Here is a 17,240-nt window from a genome sequence, read left to right on the forward strand (position 1 = left end):
AAGCTGTATAGCAGGGCTCTAGAGTGCGACCAATTTGGTCGCAAATGCGACCAAATTTTTCAGTGGTGCGACTAAAAAAAATATTTGGTTGCACCTGTGTGACCAACTGTTCGGGTAGCAAAAAAAATAAAAAAAATCTGCAACCTTCCCTGTGGTCAACAACAGACACACATTTTGCCCCTATCGTGGACTAAAGCAATCAGAGATAGTAAGGGGCAGGACCTCTCTGATTGGCCGTGGTCCAGTTGAAAGTGCAGGTGGAAGTGGGAGGTGAGTAGCTTGAATAAAGCGATATCAATTCATTAAATCCTGAATCGACTTTTAAATATAACTGTGTTTTGCCAGAAACGCCAGATTCTCAGATTAAAGCTCACAAAGCCATTTCAACAACAACCAAACAGCAAATGAGAGCAGGTACACGGATTCCACACAAAGACGTAAACACAGAGCGGACCGACGCATCAGAATCAACTTTGTCTTTCTCGGCTTTCTCACCCGACGGCCCGTAGACGGACACGCTGTCGGAGCTTAGCGATCCTGATGCGTCCGGTCCGCGCTGTGTTTACGTCTTTTTGCGCTGATTCTGAGCTGCAGGTTTTGTCTCTCTCCAACCAAAATCCACCGAGCCAGCAGCAAAAGAAGCAGCAAACTGCACTTCACATTTGATCAATGTCATCATGAATTTTGCTGTTTTGCTTCCACGACTATTAAAATCACACTCCATGCACAGCTAGCTCTCTCTCTCTATCTCTCTCTGTACTTCAAGAACAGTTTCCCGTCTCCAATCTCTGTTTTCTGTATTATTCATTCGCTTATTGCCCACCAGTCCGTTGTTTACAGCGCTGTCGGCTGCTGTCTTTTTCTTTTCTTTTTTTCACTTAAATGACCTCGGATAAGAAAGCCTATTTTTTCTGTTGTTCAATACTGAAGAAATTTAAACTTTATATGCAGAACATTGTAGAATATTTTTAAGGTTATGTGCTATAAAAAGCCAGACCAGGAAAATCTCCTTCATGTTTTTCTGTGTTTTATTCTCAGTTACTTTCACACAAAGGCATCTGCTGTGATGTTCACAATTCTGAAGAAGTCAGTACTGATAAATGATCAGAATTATAATATTTCTGACTGTCTGAGGCTAAGTTGAATCGAATCGGGACTTTGAAAACCGGAATCGAATGGATTATAGAAATCAGTGATGATACCCAGCCCTAGTGAGCAGCCTAGGCACGACAGAAGTGGATGTAGCTGTAATAGGAAAAGAACTATTGCTAACTTTTCTGTTAAGTTAAGGCCTGATCCTTCTGAAATTCATAGCCAGTGCTCTGACACGGTGTCATCAATCTTTGAATGCTGAAAAAGCACAGTGTATCCAGAAAAACACATTATATTATATAAATTATTATAAAATTTGTGTGCGCCTAACTTTTGTGTCGGTACGCCTAACTTTTTAAAGTTAGGCGTACTGGTACACCCATGGCAAAAAGTTAGTCTAGAGCCCTGTATAGAGGTGGATAATCCTGGTACCCTGGGCAGTTTATATATTAAGTTTTAACCAGACTGATTAAGGCCTCTAGGAGGAGTCAGGGAACAGCTGTGATAGGAAAAATATCTGACTCTCTTAATAATCACATATTTTTGTCCTTTCAACTTTCTAAACATGCCGCCCCTTTATTAAATTGGACCCAAAGGTTAAAAATAAAGAAGTCACATAGATCACACGGATAAGGTGTCTTAGTTTCTTTTTTAAAAAGAAAAAAGGAACTGTTGCTGATTGATTAATAACACTGATCATTCAGCTGTGTTAATAAAAGATCAGTGTTTGTGCCAAAAAAACTAAGTAATAAAACTGTCTGTTTTCTTATTTCCCAGTTTTATTCTCTGTATTCTGGCTTTTTAAACTGTGAGGAGGTGAATGCTAACCACAGAGGACAGACATTTATATGCTAGCCTGCCATTAAGGGCTTTGAAATGGCAGATGGGCAAAATGGCTGACCGAGGTCTGTCCAGGCCTCCGATCCTCCCATCCCTCTCTCTGCCAGCTTTGCCTTGCCAGACTTAGACGTGCCAGAGAGTTAACCCCTTTCTCCCCCTTGAGGGTGTCTCTGCGGGGTGGCAAGGGCATGGCAAGGCATTCTGTGGAGCATCAGAAGCAGAGGTCAGCATGTGCAGTTAATGTCCTGTGGCAAGCCAGTTTTATGCAACCAAACCTCTGCTCGTGCTGAAAAACCATTTTTTAAGAAGGAGGGGGGTAGATCGCAAGTGGAGCATTTACCTGCTTCTCTAATAATAATATTCAAGATGACTGATGAAGTGGACTGCCTGAAGAAAATAATTGTGATATTCATGTTAACAATGCATATTATGAATAAGTGTAGGCTTTTTGGCATGTTTTCTACAGTTATAGTTATAGACCCTCTCCCCACTTGTACTTTAACACTTGTAAATGTTTGTCAAGACAGAGACAAACTGCAAAACCATAAAATTATAGAGAATAATACAGGAAAAACATTTTTCCCATAACTACTGCATAGTAACAAGTCTGATTTCAAGAGCTTTAGTAAGCACATAGATCAGCCTCCAAAATCAGAGAATCAGAGTTGTCCATCTGTAGGTGTGCTTTGTTAGGACAGATATAAGGAAATTTCCTTTATACAAGCCATCAACATTTTTAGTGAGCAATAAGGCAAACTCAATAAGTTTGCCGGAGGAAACGTTTAACACTGTGTGTGTGTGTGTGTGTGTGTGTGTGTGTGTGTGTGTGTGTGTGTGTGTGTGTGTGTGTGTGTGTGTGTGTGTGTGTGTCTTTCGCACTCTCTTTCCCATTATCACTTACTGACCTGGCAGTTCCTCCATGACTCATTACTGTTAAATAATGTGAACGCCCCTTGAGGCCAAAGTGCTGGCCTTCGCTTTGCAGAAACATTTACCTGAATATTAGTATGCATGTTTCTGTACACCCCATTTCCTCGTGCTCTCTGCCAGCACAGGGCAGCAAATCAGTAGGTCAACTGGTCCGTTGTATAATATCTGCAATACGGTGTGTGTGTATGTGTGATCGACAAGGTTCGCGAGAGGGTCGATCTGGGAAGTGGCGGCGCTATCTTTGAAAGATGGCGAGAGCTAGTTAGCTATTCCCATCACAACACTTTGCAGAGCTGGAAGAAATGACATTTGAAAAACATGTTGCAAAGTCATATTGCTGAGTGTCTGCGGTAATGAGCGTCTTTTGTAGATTTAACAGGTCTGTTGATGTTGGTGGTGATTTAGCAACACTCAGGTGCCCTGAATGCAGAGTTGAAAAAAACATTTAAAAAACATTTGTACTCTATTCCAATTATTCATAAAGTGAATACCAGGAAAAAATAAAAAGAATTATACTTGAAGTATTTGAAGTCATTAGTGTAATGATTTAATTATTTATGAGAGCGTGGGCATAACCTAGTATGGGAAAAGCTTTCAAGATATTATTGAAATCAAATGCTAATGGCTATTCCTCTCTGTGCATGAAACATCTGGAAAATATATGTTTTCAGTCAGCTATTTTTGCTTCGAAGCAGGGGAGAAACTCTAAGCTTTGTGTATATCTTCCATTGTTCCATTTTCACGTCTTCAATTTGTAGTTCTCCTCTCTCTTCTATTATACCGAGCCTTGTAGAACTGAAGGCCCCCAATCACTCCCGTGTATTTTGCTAGAAAAATGGGAAAAAAACATGCAAACATAAATGCAATACCACCATTGACAGGTCAGTATATAAGGCAAAAACACAGTTTTTACCAATTTGACAAGCTTAAAAGTCGATTTTTGGGATAAACGCCTTTATTCTTCAACACAGCCTGAACTCTATTAAGCAAGCCTATTTTAATATCTGTAAGTAAACTAAAGGAATGGTTCTCCAGGCTTGACATTAATCTCTTCTCTGGATGTTGGCTGCCTTTTGTTTCATTCTCTGTCACGATGATTTTAGACTGCTTCAATAATGTTGAGGTCTGAGCTCTGAGGCCAATGTAAGATTGTGTTTGAGGTCATTGTGTTCAATCTGCTTTCAAGGTGGTTTTGTGTGGTCGATCAAAATCTGATTGTAATTTCCTGTGTTCATTATTCTGTCAGTTTTGGAAAGATCCTCCACACCACTGGCTGAAATGCAGCCCTAAATCATGAAGAGCCTCCGCCATGTTTTACTGATGGTTCGAGACACTCACTGTTAGACCGCTTTTCTGATCTCCTCTATACATATTGACAATGATTTCAACCACAAAGTTCAACCCTTGAGGACTTGTTTTCACTCCAGCATACCTTAGCCTTTTCTCCCCCGTTTTGCTTCGTTAAGAATGGCTTCTCGACACCCACCCATGGTTCCATTGACACAATTTTTAATGAGGCTTCATTGAACAGTGGATGGATCAGCTGGTGGGCCAGATGTATCTTCTGTATCAGGTCTTTGTTAGATTTGTTTATATTTCTTAAGGACATGATTTTCAGATATTGTTCATGTGCTTTAGATCATTTTTTAGGCTTGCCACTTCTTCCTTCGTCCTTTTTTAAGGGTACACTGCACACCATGGTGAGATATGCCACATTTTATCTTAATAGCTCTATGTTAATAACATTTTAGTTGCCATACTATTTTATGTTTTTTATTTTCAATTAAAGACATGAAGCCTGATTTGCAGTGCAAGTGTCTAAATATACAATTTAAAATTATTATGCTGAGCTGCATGTTGACACTTGTTCTCATGGTCAACTGGAGATCATTACAAAGTTGCTCTGAGTCATCACATTCATTGCACGATGTAAATTTTTTTCCCTAGTGAGAGTGCTCTCTTCCCGTGAGACAATTATCCTAACCTTAGAGGTGAGACAGTTATCCTAACCTTAGAGCATAAGGTATGACTGAATAAATTGGTACAGGAACCATTATTGTCAGTACTGATGAAATGGTGGTCATGCAGCGGTAATGAATTCAAACAAAACAATCTGAAACATCATTGTACATACAACATATATATAAGTTGCATACTGCATTTATTGAGAACAAAGTATAAACGTAGTTGCACATAGAAAGGGAAACACTACTTAAAGAACTTAAAAATTCAGTATTCTTTAAATAAGCAGTGCACCACATGTGGTTGTTTTACCCAATCAGTTGCTTATATGGCATCTTTGTGCTTCATCCTGGATCAGATGCTACCAACTAATTTCATTTCCAAAAATATGTCAGTTAAAATTTGGCTTTGGTTTTGAGCTTCTCTTTAAATGTCTCTAATTGTTATCAACGGCATAAAAAGCTCAACCAAACTGAACAGATAGGAAGATTTTGGACACTCTAAACTCTAACACTCTAAAATCTATGAAATAAATAAAGTCATATGTTTTGAAAGAATTGTGTTCAATCCCTCTAACAGAATTCCCAAAACCTGACGATTGAATGCTAAGGTGTACTACTGCTGTTTAGTTGTGTGAACAGATGACTCAGTTCCTCATGAAGACATCATTTGTTAGTTTTTTTTTCTTTTCTTTGTATTTGTCACTGATCTGTAGATTTAAATGCAAAGAAAATGGACAAACTATGTTACACCGTCTTGATTTCCACTGTCTCTGGCCCAGAACAGACACTCTGCTCGGTACTTCTATTCCCCGGATTATAGTGAACTTGCCAGGCAGCCTGTACACATGCTGATTCCTTGGTTTTTTGCCTGTCCACGATCGAACAGGGGCATAATCCTCTGTGTGTTTTGCTCTCAGCTCAATCATCTGGAATGGCAGAATTAGAAGGGAACATTGTAGAGCAAAGCGCCTGGGGGAAAAACAGTGGAACTTTACCTGTATATGAGCCTTGCACTGGTGTGTGCTTTTCTATATGCTATTTCATCTCACATCTGGGGGAATTTCTATTTTAATTGCTAATATAACTCCCAGTATAAAAATGTATTTTCCTGATTGACAGAATTCTGTAGATTTATTATTCAGCTCTTTGTCCCAAAGAAAAATAAATACGATAATGAAACTGATTCGCTTACAATTTCATTTCAGTTTCATTTGCTAACAGATTCAGGACTGGTTACTTGATTTTTAGCACTGCTGTAGGTCTAACAGTTAGCCACTCAGTGCTGCCGGTAGGACTAATGCCATCTACAGGCTGTGCACTATGAGAGGGACATTTAAATGGACAGTGCTTCATAACTTTAGCAGCCCTGAGGCATAGCTATTGTGTGATAAATGGAGGAGGCTGCTGAACCATTTTCCTTGGCTTCGCTCCACAATGACATTGATTTAGGTAGAGATTGTTTTTTTCTATAGTGATTGGTTAAGGAGAATCAAATCCCCACCCCACATGGAAATCACTTAAAGTGGATACAGTGCCAAACTGAAAATGAAAGCAGACTCTTACAATATACCAAAGATCAGTTATATCAAACTACTGATCCCATATGTTACATGTAAAAGCTTCATCTGAGGAGCAATAAGCAGATACCTGTTACAAGCAACTAAATATAAGTGCATTTGTCTCGCCAATGTAGAGGTGTAACAGCTCAAAATGGAAGTAATCAAGTAAAGTATAAACTAGTACTGAAGCAGTCTCTATCAAATAATCCACAAATTCTTCATATTGACTTTGTCTACGTTACCTTACTAAAGGAAACTGATGACGTAACCTGGGCTTCTCACAGCTAACCTTACAATGGAGTACAACTTCAGGTTACTGCCGCTTGAATTGTGGGACCACAGACATGGAGGACTCTCCACAAACTGTCACTTCCCTCATCAGGCATCCAAAAAAGCATTTGTCAGTGTGACGACTGGCAACGCAAGCACACAGAGGTTTTTAAATTCAGTATGGAGAATTGCTTCTATATAGAGAGATGACTGAAAGTTCATTCAAGAACTTTATAGCATTTCAAGAAATATCAGCGGTAACTATTCCAAATAATTTCCTGTCTAATTCTGGTTCAACTGATTTTTTTCTTTCCTTTTTGTATTGTAGATGTCCAGATTAAGATCATCTGAAACTGGCACATCCATTCTGCCTGTAGAAATAAGCTGCAGTAATTTGCTGCTGCTTTGAGATTAATTCTAGATTACAAGGCCCTCCTAAATTTGCAGCAATTTGTAAAATTGTGACAAAATTTGATCCACTTTTCTTTTTCTTTTTCATAACAGCACAATTTAGAAACTGGTATGTTTCAGGTTTCGTGCAGCATTTTTGAAAGACTGTCCTTTGATTAGAGTTGCTACAGATGCAACCTAAAAAAAAAGGAACTACCAAACTGATTTTTCTAATTTAACCAAAGCCGTGATTTTCTTCAACTTTTTCTAACTTTTCTAAAACTCAAATCAAATTCAAATTTTATTTGTCACGTACACAGTCATACACAGTACGATATGCAGTGAAAGGGTAAATTTAACTAGGAAGGAATAAAATATAAAAAATTAAGGTTAAAAATGAAATAACTGTACAACACAAATTAGAATGAAGGGTAAATTTAACTGGGAAAGAATAAGATAAAATATATAAATTAAAGTGGAAAATAAAATAACTGTACAACAAAATACACAATACACAGTATAGAACTATATAAGAAAACTGCAAGCAACATAATTTGTGACCAAATCATGGATACAGTTAGTATTCCCTGAAACTGGACTGAAGATGCTATTAAATTGTGCATGCAAAGACTAAATACAATCTTCCAGATCCGAAAAGTGAAGCTAGTGTGAAAATACCTTAAACATCTATACTCCATAACAGAAGCAGCACGGCATGGTTTCCCAGTGGCCATGACTGGATGTCAAGTTTCTACTCCTGGCTGTATAAAATACAATTTTGCACATACTATATTTTAACATATCCAAATCATATTAAAACAAAAAATCAGGAATAACATTTTTTTACCTTCAGTTCACCTCAAATGCTTCAGCTGATGATCTTGTAAATGCAGCCTGTCAGTTCACTGTTTACCTCAGCTGTCAAAATGCTGGGGTCATTGTGACAATGATTGCCAAGGCTCCAGTCACAGAGGCCTGGTGACCACCTGTCACTAAGGAAAAACATGTTTTCCCCAACTGATTGGCAAAATCCTCCCTGTGACTGCTTTGGTCACTAGCATAAGCGCACCTGGAAAATACTCATGGCACCTCACTTTTGTTTCACATGTTACAGATGACATTCACATGTTACTTCTATAAGCAGAAGAAGTTTGGTGATCTCCCTGACTAAGCCCACTAAGATGATGAAGGCCAGTTCAGCGATAACTGCTGCAGAGTTTTTTTTTATCAATCTAAAATGCGTTTCCCTGCTTATTGAACACAATATGGTATTCGTTTTTTAATACATGCTCATCATTTTGAGTTAATAAAATTAAGATGAGCTAACTTGTGACCAGCGTTGGTCAAGTTACTTGAAAAAAGTAAACAGTAACTAATTACTGATTACTTCCCCAAAAAGTAATCCCGTTACTTTACTGATTACTTATTTTCAAAAGTAATTAATTACTTAGTTACTTTTTTAAAACACGATTTACAACCTGAATAGGTGATAAAGCGATAGATCTTTCAGCCCAATTCCACTTTTTCTACATAATCCATCATACAAAATGTAATCAAATGGAAAAGTCTCTTTTTAAAACTTGTTTTATTAGTTTTAATCTTTTAACTTTATGCATCAAGCAAAAATTTAACTATATGCAACATTCTCTGACTGGAAGAAATTTGTTTAATATTTAAACCTATTTTCTGCACATTCCAGCACATAAAATACAATATTTTTTGTGTTTACACTCACTCTTTCAAATAGATGCAAGTAAAACACAGCAGAAAATAAATAAAGTCAAAGACTCAGCGGTCCTGTTGCTCTATTTTCACCTGTAAAGCAGGACTGGGGTAGGCGGAGGTTTACCCTGGTGCAGGTGTGCCGCAGCGGTCAGTTGAAGAATCCGCGAGTTTCTCTCTGAATTTCCCATTATGTCGTTGCGCACTCGGTGCTTGCTTGGAAGTTTAGGGGTTTTTTTCGCTGTAAAAAGAAGTTTTCTTCCCACGCACAACGGACACTAATGTTTTTGTCACTTTTTATGGAATCAAACTCAAAGTAAGGTCAGTACTTCCACGCTTTAAACGCTGCACGCTCATACTCTCTCCCACAATCGATATATTATCCATTGTTGATCTGCACACAGCTGTTGTCATGAATGTTGCACTTGCTTACGTCACTGTCATGAGACATTCTCGCAAAAAAAAATCACGGTTTTAGTAACGCAGTAACGCAGCGTTCCAACGGGGAAGTAACGGTAATCTAATTACCGTTTTTGCAATAGTAATCCCTTACTTTACTTGTTACTTGAAAAAAGTAATCGGATTACAGTAACGCCTTTCTGCCCATCTCTGCTTGTAACTAACAACAGCTGCATGCTTGATTTCTCCGTCACATATACCCTCAGCCATTATGTTCATTGATTTCAAGGTTTAAAACACAAGCTTTAAGATGTGACCTGCCTAATGGGTGATGTTACATTGGCTACGTATATATGCACTACTAAATAGTCTTCTTCCTATAGATGGATGTCTTTCTCTTATAGTTTATTCTTATTTCAGATCAAGCTTTTGAGGAACTGTCATACCTTAACATGAACTCACACAAAGTGCTGCAAGACATCACAATAACATGTAGAGACATCAAATTAATAAGAAGTCACATGATAAATAAAGATCTCTGTAACTACATAAGATTCACAACACTCAGTAACACATTCTGAACTGTCCCTGCATCCAGGACATCCACAAATTAGGCATAGGAATCTAGCAGGAACACTTGATTATAAGGGGGAGGAAAAGGTCAGGCCATTCATCACCCACATACCTGGTCATTACAGCAACACCAGTGGAAACTGTGACAAATGAACCCTTCCCACTTTAATAGACTTGGCATTCTGGTATTCTGAATGCACACTCCAGTGCGACTTGGAGTCAACAAGCCACATTCATTCACTGTGGAGAGCTGGAGCATTCGTAACCTCTTCAACCAAGACCTGGCAATTAACAAAAGCCTATGAAAGAAAGTAGGTGCAACGGATGAGGACGTGGGAGAAAAGAGACGAATAAAAGAACAAGCACCGTGTCTTCATGCAACCTTGTATAAGAGGCTTGGTAGGAGAGTACAAGATTTCATGCATTTTGTCTTTGACAGGTGCTCCAGTCCACTGTTGCTTTTTTGCATTTGCATTTTCAAATTAGAGAGCAGAAATCCTATTTTGTCTAAATGTATACCCCCCAAAAAATGTAATAAATAAATAAACCAACATACTGTAATTTTAGCAACGACTCAAACTGTTAACACAATAGGGGTATTATCGATGAGGGGACAAAGCAAAGTGGTCCCTCCGGAGAAACTGCGTTTTTCCAAACTCTCCCACTGTTTTCCCATTGACAGCGCTCTTTGCTCTCTGGCTGAGCCCCAAACACAAGAGCGAGCCCTCAGTGGCAGTAATTACTGCACCACTCAACCAAAATGACAAATGAACAAATGTCACAATACCACGGCCTGCTCGCTCCTTCTTTGCACCAATAGCCTTACCCCCCCCCACACACACACATGCACGCATACCCTTTAAAACCTCCCAAAACCCCTTTGTCTCTCTCTCTCTTAGGTGAACACACAAATTCACACAAAGTTTTACTGCAGGAAGTCAATCGCACAGATCGGGCGAAATGGCTGCGACAGGTGTACACATACATCTTTGGGGAGACAAACAAAGACACACCAAGAAAGAAATGAAGGGGGGTTGAGAGAGCTAGATAGCCTGTCAGAAAGCAGGCACCCATGTCCGTAGCAGCAGGGTCGTATGCCGAACGCTAATTACATTGATGAATGGCGTTGGCTACGTGTCCCGCTACCAAGGATTTACAGCCTCAGTGACCCCCACCACTATCACTATCACACATGAAGGACAAAGGATGCAGTATACAGCGAAAGAAAGAGGACAGAGGGAGATAGAAGCAATCTCCAAAAGAAGAAGAAGAAGCTAAGAAAGATTTGATGCTTGTTGACATAACCAGCCTGTATTATCACCATTTCATGGCGCCCACAAAGCTAATTGAATCTGTGCCTCCACGCTGCACTGAATCCTCTTTACTGCTGGCAGGGCCACCTTCATTACGTTTTTTTTTTTTTTTTTTGTAACAGAACACTTCACATTTGACATGTGACTCATTGAAACACACAGACACTCATCACACAACACGGACACATTTCGGGAGCTTCATTCCCACTGTGGCTCACACTAACAAAAGCCACATAATACATGTGTTCTCGTCATGTGTTTGAGTGTGCTGGAAAAATGAGAAGGGATAGGAGCTCTCACATAGGGGGATAAATTGAAGCTTTTTGCTCATGTCATGAAAGACGGGGGGAAGCTGAGAATTTGGGGTCGTGCGATAACGTGTGAGAGTAAAGCAAAAGACGAAGAGGGAAAATAGGATGAAGAGAGTACATAAGATAAGAAAAGTAATACTCATGTTCACAAGTGTGTGTATCTGTGCGTATTTCACTTTCATGCTTGACATTTGTATAAAGCGGAGAGAAAACGTGAGTGAATTTTTTCAGCTTTTTGGCCTCTGTTTTACACATGTGTGCATTATCAAACAAAGTCATAGTTATCTTGAATGCAACTGAGCAGGCTCAGCTTTGACAGAACTGTAATCAAACAGGCCAGTGGGGAGGAAATGAGGACATCACCGCTGGGTGCTGCATGTTCACTTCCTTTTATTGCCCTTTTTTCCATCTTGGCAGTTTTCTGCCGATATGAAGGATTTGTGTACAAAAGAGACTGGATGACAGCTCGAACTTATCAGGCATCCGTCATCTACAGGTAGCACCTGTTCCATGCAGTAACTAGAGAAGAAACAAGGTTTAAAGTCTGAAATTCTGCAGTGTTTGTGACTCGTTATAGACATACAAAAAAAACGTACAGGAACCCTGTTTTAATCAGAGTATATTCGTTAAGCTTAAGTCAGTTAAACATTTTGGATATTGATCTGGTCAGTTAAGTAGCAGAGGGGTTTTTTAATCAGTTTCAGCTGTTTCGGTGCTGATGAATTTAACAATAGGTGCACTCGAGGGGCAACAATTAGACGACCCCCAAAACAGAAATGGTTTTACAGGTGGAGCCCACTGACATTTTTCCCTCCTCATCTCTTCTGACTGTTTTTTTCATTAGTCTTGCATTTGGCTAGTGTTGTTGTGACTACTGGCAGGACGAGGCAATACCTGAACCCTACATAGAGTTGCACAGAGTCCAACTCTACGTGCTATCTAGGAGAACTGAATAAGGCCGTAGAAGGTCTTTAACCCATCAGCAGGACTAGTATTTGCTCCTTTGTGCATGGAGGAACCGGATGAGCACTCCCAGAGCCACAAAATGACCTCCAGCAGGACACTGGTGTGAGTGTGTCTGACCAAACGGATGTAAACAGACTCGGAGGCCCAACATCCTTTAGTGAGCCCTGTGTTCACTGCCCAGCACCGTAGAGTCAAGCATTTGTCATAGAATACCAGAATTAGCAGGACCAGCACTGGTGCCCTGTGGTTTACACAGATGAGAGCAGGTTCACTCTGAGCACAGAAAATGATGCTGCCAATAACATCGGGGTGCATGACCAGTTTGGTGGTGCATCTGTGGAGGCATATCCATGGAAGGACACACAGACCTCTACAGGCTAGGCAACGGCACCCTGACTGCTATTAGGTATCAGGATGAATTCCTTGAACACATTATCAGCCACTGGCCAAATAGGTCCTTGATTCCTCCTGCTGCACGACAATGCCTGGCCTCATGTAGGGAGAGTATGCAGGCAGTAACTGGAGGATGAAACAATTGGTACCATTGACTGCCCCCCACTGTTTGCCTGAGATAAATCCAGCAGAAGAACTCTGGGACATTATGTTTCAATCCTTTCAAGGCTGCCAGGTTGAACCTCATACTGTCCCGAAGCTCAATGATGCCCTGGTCCAGATCTGGGAGGAGATCCCCCAGACACCATCCATTGTCTCATTAAGAGCAACATTGCCCCAATATTGTCAGGTATGCATACAAGCACATGGGGGCCATACAAACTACTGAGTACCATTTTGAGTTGCTGCAGTGATATTTTGGAAAAATGGACTAGCCTGCCACGCCAGTTTTTAAACTTTGATTTTCAGGGTGTCTTTGAATTTAGACCTTTGTAGATTGATAACTTTCATTTCCATCAAACAGCGTGATATCCTTTTATCCTTAACACATTATCTAGTCCAGATCAGTGTAGATGTCCAGCATGATTTTTTTCTGATGTGTTTTCAAAGTATTCTGTATTGATTTTTTTTTTTTTAGTAATATATAAGACAGCCAGGTTTTCTTTAATGAATCTTATTTGATTTCCATTAAGTATGTACTGTACACAGCAGTGGCAACAACATCTCATGGTTTCTGGTTGTAATAGTATTTAACAAACTTTGTGGCACAGTTTTCCAGAAATAGCAAGTTTATGAGCAAGTGGTGTCGCTACTGTTCACTGAGTTCAAAGAAACGCTGATCCATCTTAGCCAGATGGTACAGAGGCTACAGTAAATGCCTCATCTTCAGAACAAAAAAAGTTCAACAACCAAGTCTTATAGGACTTAGTGATGGCCAAAGCTCACTTTGATTTCATCTGTTGATTATTATTAAATACACACAAGGTCAAAATAAAATTTGGGAGCATAAGGTGGCAGGAAAGCAGGAAGTGCAGTAATAACTCCTTTTGAAAGCCATTTTCACATGGGTGAAACTGTGACTGTGATGTTGGGGGCTTTCGGAATGTCACAGATGCTGTGATCCACTGTTAGTCAAAAGTGCACCGGCCTTCACTGCAGGGGTCGACTCTCCATTTGGCCATCCTGACATCCATCTGTGCCCGTACAAACCGCATTCACAGAGCAGATCACAGGCGAAAGCAGAGAGCTGCGCAGACCTCGGCTCACCCCCGAATGGCTACAAGTTTGACATTTAATATAAGAGAAGAGTAAAATATCACAGGCAGGAAATTGTGTTAAATTAGCTGCAAAGATTAAAAGAGAGTGCATTTGGAATGTAATAATTTAGAGAGTATTAACGTATCAAAGTAAAATTTGTTGTTCATCCTCTATAAAACAATATATGACTAAGAAAACATTGATGTGCATTTGTTTTCCAGTAGTAGAAAATGTATTTAATGAAAAAAGGCAGACGAAAACACTGCTACTCAGTCAGATACCCAGACAATGTCAGATAGTTATTTTCTCGTTTTGGCAAATACACTACAATATACTGTCAAAGCACAACAGCTAAAATGTTTCCAAAGCATTTTTTCAAAACAGCTTTTTGAACTTTGAAGCAGGATTACACCATGGTTCATATTCTTCATGAATGTTTTATTGTACTTGTCATTAATAAAGCAATGAGAACATATTACTTAAACATGTCTTACTAGAAAAAAGGGGACAACAAAGATGATTCATCACTGCTGCTAATATATATATATATATATATATATATATATATATAAATATATATATAAAATCCAATGATCGAGGCTTTAGCCCATAGTGAGATGGCGAGGTCAGGAGAGTATTTAAAGACACCTCCTAGTATTGCATTATAGCTTAAACATGGCCGTGCACTGAGTCCTATCAGAGCCTACAGCTTTTCAGACTGCCATTGACATACCATAACTATATACTGTCACCAGGGGGCAGTATCAGAAGAAGCCAATATGTGGGCCGCTCTTGTGGAGAAGAGGGAAGCTCCAGAACCGTGACAGTATGTACCGCAGGTGAGGTAAAATACCTTTGTGCATATGCTATAAATAAAATTACTTGCCTCAAGCAGAGGCTGTATTGTTCATGACACATCACAATATCACAAAAGTGAGAAAAACCATTAAGCCATCACACAGTGTTATTATCATGCTATTCAAGAAGGTCCTTATGAAATGGAATTTAGATATTTCTCTTGGACAGATTCTAATTTTGGCCCGATGCTTGATACTGCCGGGAAGTTCAAGACATTCATCCAAAACAACAAATCTCATGTAAATCTGGCCAATTATATTGATTGCATTGTTGGTCAAGGGAGCTGTTCCTAAAGCATTATTCATGAACACCAAAATGGAAACAAAGCAGTGTATTGTGCTTTATTTCCTTCCCAAAGCTGTGCCAGCAGGACAACATATATGACATGGGTCATATTCAAAAGTCCATGTAGCGCCTCTACTCAGGACCAGTACACTCTCACTTCAAATAGAGACCCTAGACATCTTACTAGGTTCAGGAGGAGGTTTTGTTTTGGGGACTCACAAAAGGAGTTGGCTTGGAAGTGAATAACTGGGACCTTTATTGCCTCAGTACCATTTATATACATATACAACACAATAACCCAAATTGCACACTAATAGTGCATTTTAAAGGTGAATACATGTAAAACAAAACAAAATAAAGACATTTAAATGGAAGATTTATACTGAACAGTATCAGAGCTCTTGGGAATGAATGAAACAGATTAAAGTGTTCCTGTTGTGAAGTTTGAATTGTCCAGTCTGAATTGTCCTTTAAAGTCGTTGAAAACCCAAACAGGTGTACTGTAGGGGAATTGTCAGTGTGCAAACCCTATTATCCGGGTAGGAAAAGTAGTGCATAGGGCTTATCTGTAATCCAGGGTTGCTTGAATCAGTTTCTCAGGCAAATCCCACAATCCGATCGCATGGCTGGCCACACCATTTCACGATCATCCAGGATCTCATTTGGGCTGTTCTCGCCGTCAGTGGTTCTCCAGAATTCTTCTAGTAGTTCAAAAAAACCAATCTACACAAACAGTGCAGAACAATCAATTTCTTTTCCCATTTTGTGTTCTTAACATGAGCTCATTAACTTCTTTTCCAAATGTATTAATCACAAATGGCATTCCCTTTAGCTTTACCAAGTTACAAGAGTTACAGTAACTTGTTTGTACCAGTATCAACAATTTTATCAAAATTATATCACAACAAGGAACATCAGCAGCTTAAACTGTAATGTAAACAGTCATAGCAATGAAAGTGACATTCATCCTTAAGGCTTACAAGAAAATGTAACTTAATTCAGTGCAAATACTATTAAACTTGAAATATGCTCATATCTATTAAGACATAACCATTCTAATATAAACAGAGCTATTGCTTCTACTTGAATACCTCCCCGATCGGAATATGGCTTCAGCGGGGTGGGGTGGCTAACAGCTATTAGCAGCTAGCATCGCATCTAGCATCGGCATCGTTTAGCTCAAAGCATTCAACACTTATAACACACTGTAAAGAACAACAGGAGAAGTGAAACAACACGCCAGATTCTCATAGCTCCCGATTGGTTTTTGTTCAAAGGTTTCTGAGCTGAATCGGCTAGTGAAATACATTATCTAACTTAACAGGTAGCTAACGAAAGCACGTGACTCACCGGGATTTTCAGACACAAATAACTTGACAGACGTTATTCCCTTTGTGGTCAGAGTTCGGGGCCTAATAAAAGAGTACCTTATTAGCATTTATACGTAAAACAATCTGGTCTCATTAACCGGGTTGCAGTATTGCATACCAAGATACTTTTTCCATGCGCTCCGACACGTACTTGACCGCCATCAGAGGGAAGATCTCACAGGAAGAGAGAGGTAATACTTCCTGCGCACTAGACGCAAGGTCGTCAGAACACAAGACTGCATCACAGCGCCCCCTTGTGACAATAACAGGCTATAGCCTTAGATTACAAAAAGGGATTTTGCAGCCCTGTATTTCACATGGGTTACATCCATTTTTAGTAAAGGTTCATAAGCATGCATTAAGCAGCAAATACTTGCCAGTTGAATGATGACTTTAAGCTACAGTGCGTAAAATCTCACCACTAGATGTTAGTAGACTGCAGATTGCATTCAACTGAATTCTGTTTTCTTCCCCCTCCTAATTCAAGTTCGTTTAACAAATCCAAATTTCACAAATCCACAGCACAATAGAAGGGATGGACAGCCACACTGGACAAAATCGGTTTCAAATTTCTCCAGAGCAACAGGCAACAAAAGAACTGATTATTCCCACTGCAGAATAAAATTGCAGTAGAAAAAGAGCCTGTGTCCTCATTCACTAACCAAGCAAGAAATGAAGTTAATGCTTCAAATTCATCCCCAAGAAGATATCTATACATCACTATGCATATCATGTGGGCTGTGCTGCT

General features: G+C 39.5%; 1 long non-coding RNA gene across 1 annotated transcript; it reads right to left on the reverse strand.

Annotated features, from left to right (window-relative positions):
- Positions 1-15,354: 15,354 nt before the first annotated feature.
- LOC147304270 (uncharacterized) lies at positions 15,355-16,805 on the reverse strand. Its single transcript, XR_015127006.1, has 3 exons — positions 16,611-16,805; positions 16,473-16,534; positions 15,355-15,845 (listed from the first exon to the last, which is right to left on the reverse strand). It is a non-coding gene; the product is annotated as an uncharacterized LOC147304270 (long non-coding RNA).
- Between the last annotated feature and the right edge of the window lie 435 nt (positions 16,806-17,240).

Source organism: Aulonocara sp. 'chitande type north' Nkhata Bay, linkage group LG22 (assembly GCF_057382095.1).
Source record: "Aulonocara sp. 'chitande type north' Nkhata Bay isolate Kocher_YH1m ecotype deep benthic linkage group LG22, A_spYH_male_GT1.1, whole genome shotgun sequence".
NCBI lineage: Eukaryota > Metazoa > Chordata > Actinopteri > Cichliformes > Cichlidae > Aulonocara > Aulonocara sp. 'chitande type north' Nkhata Bay.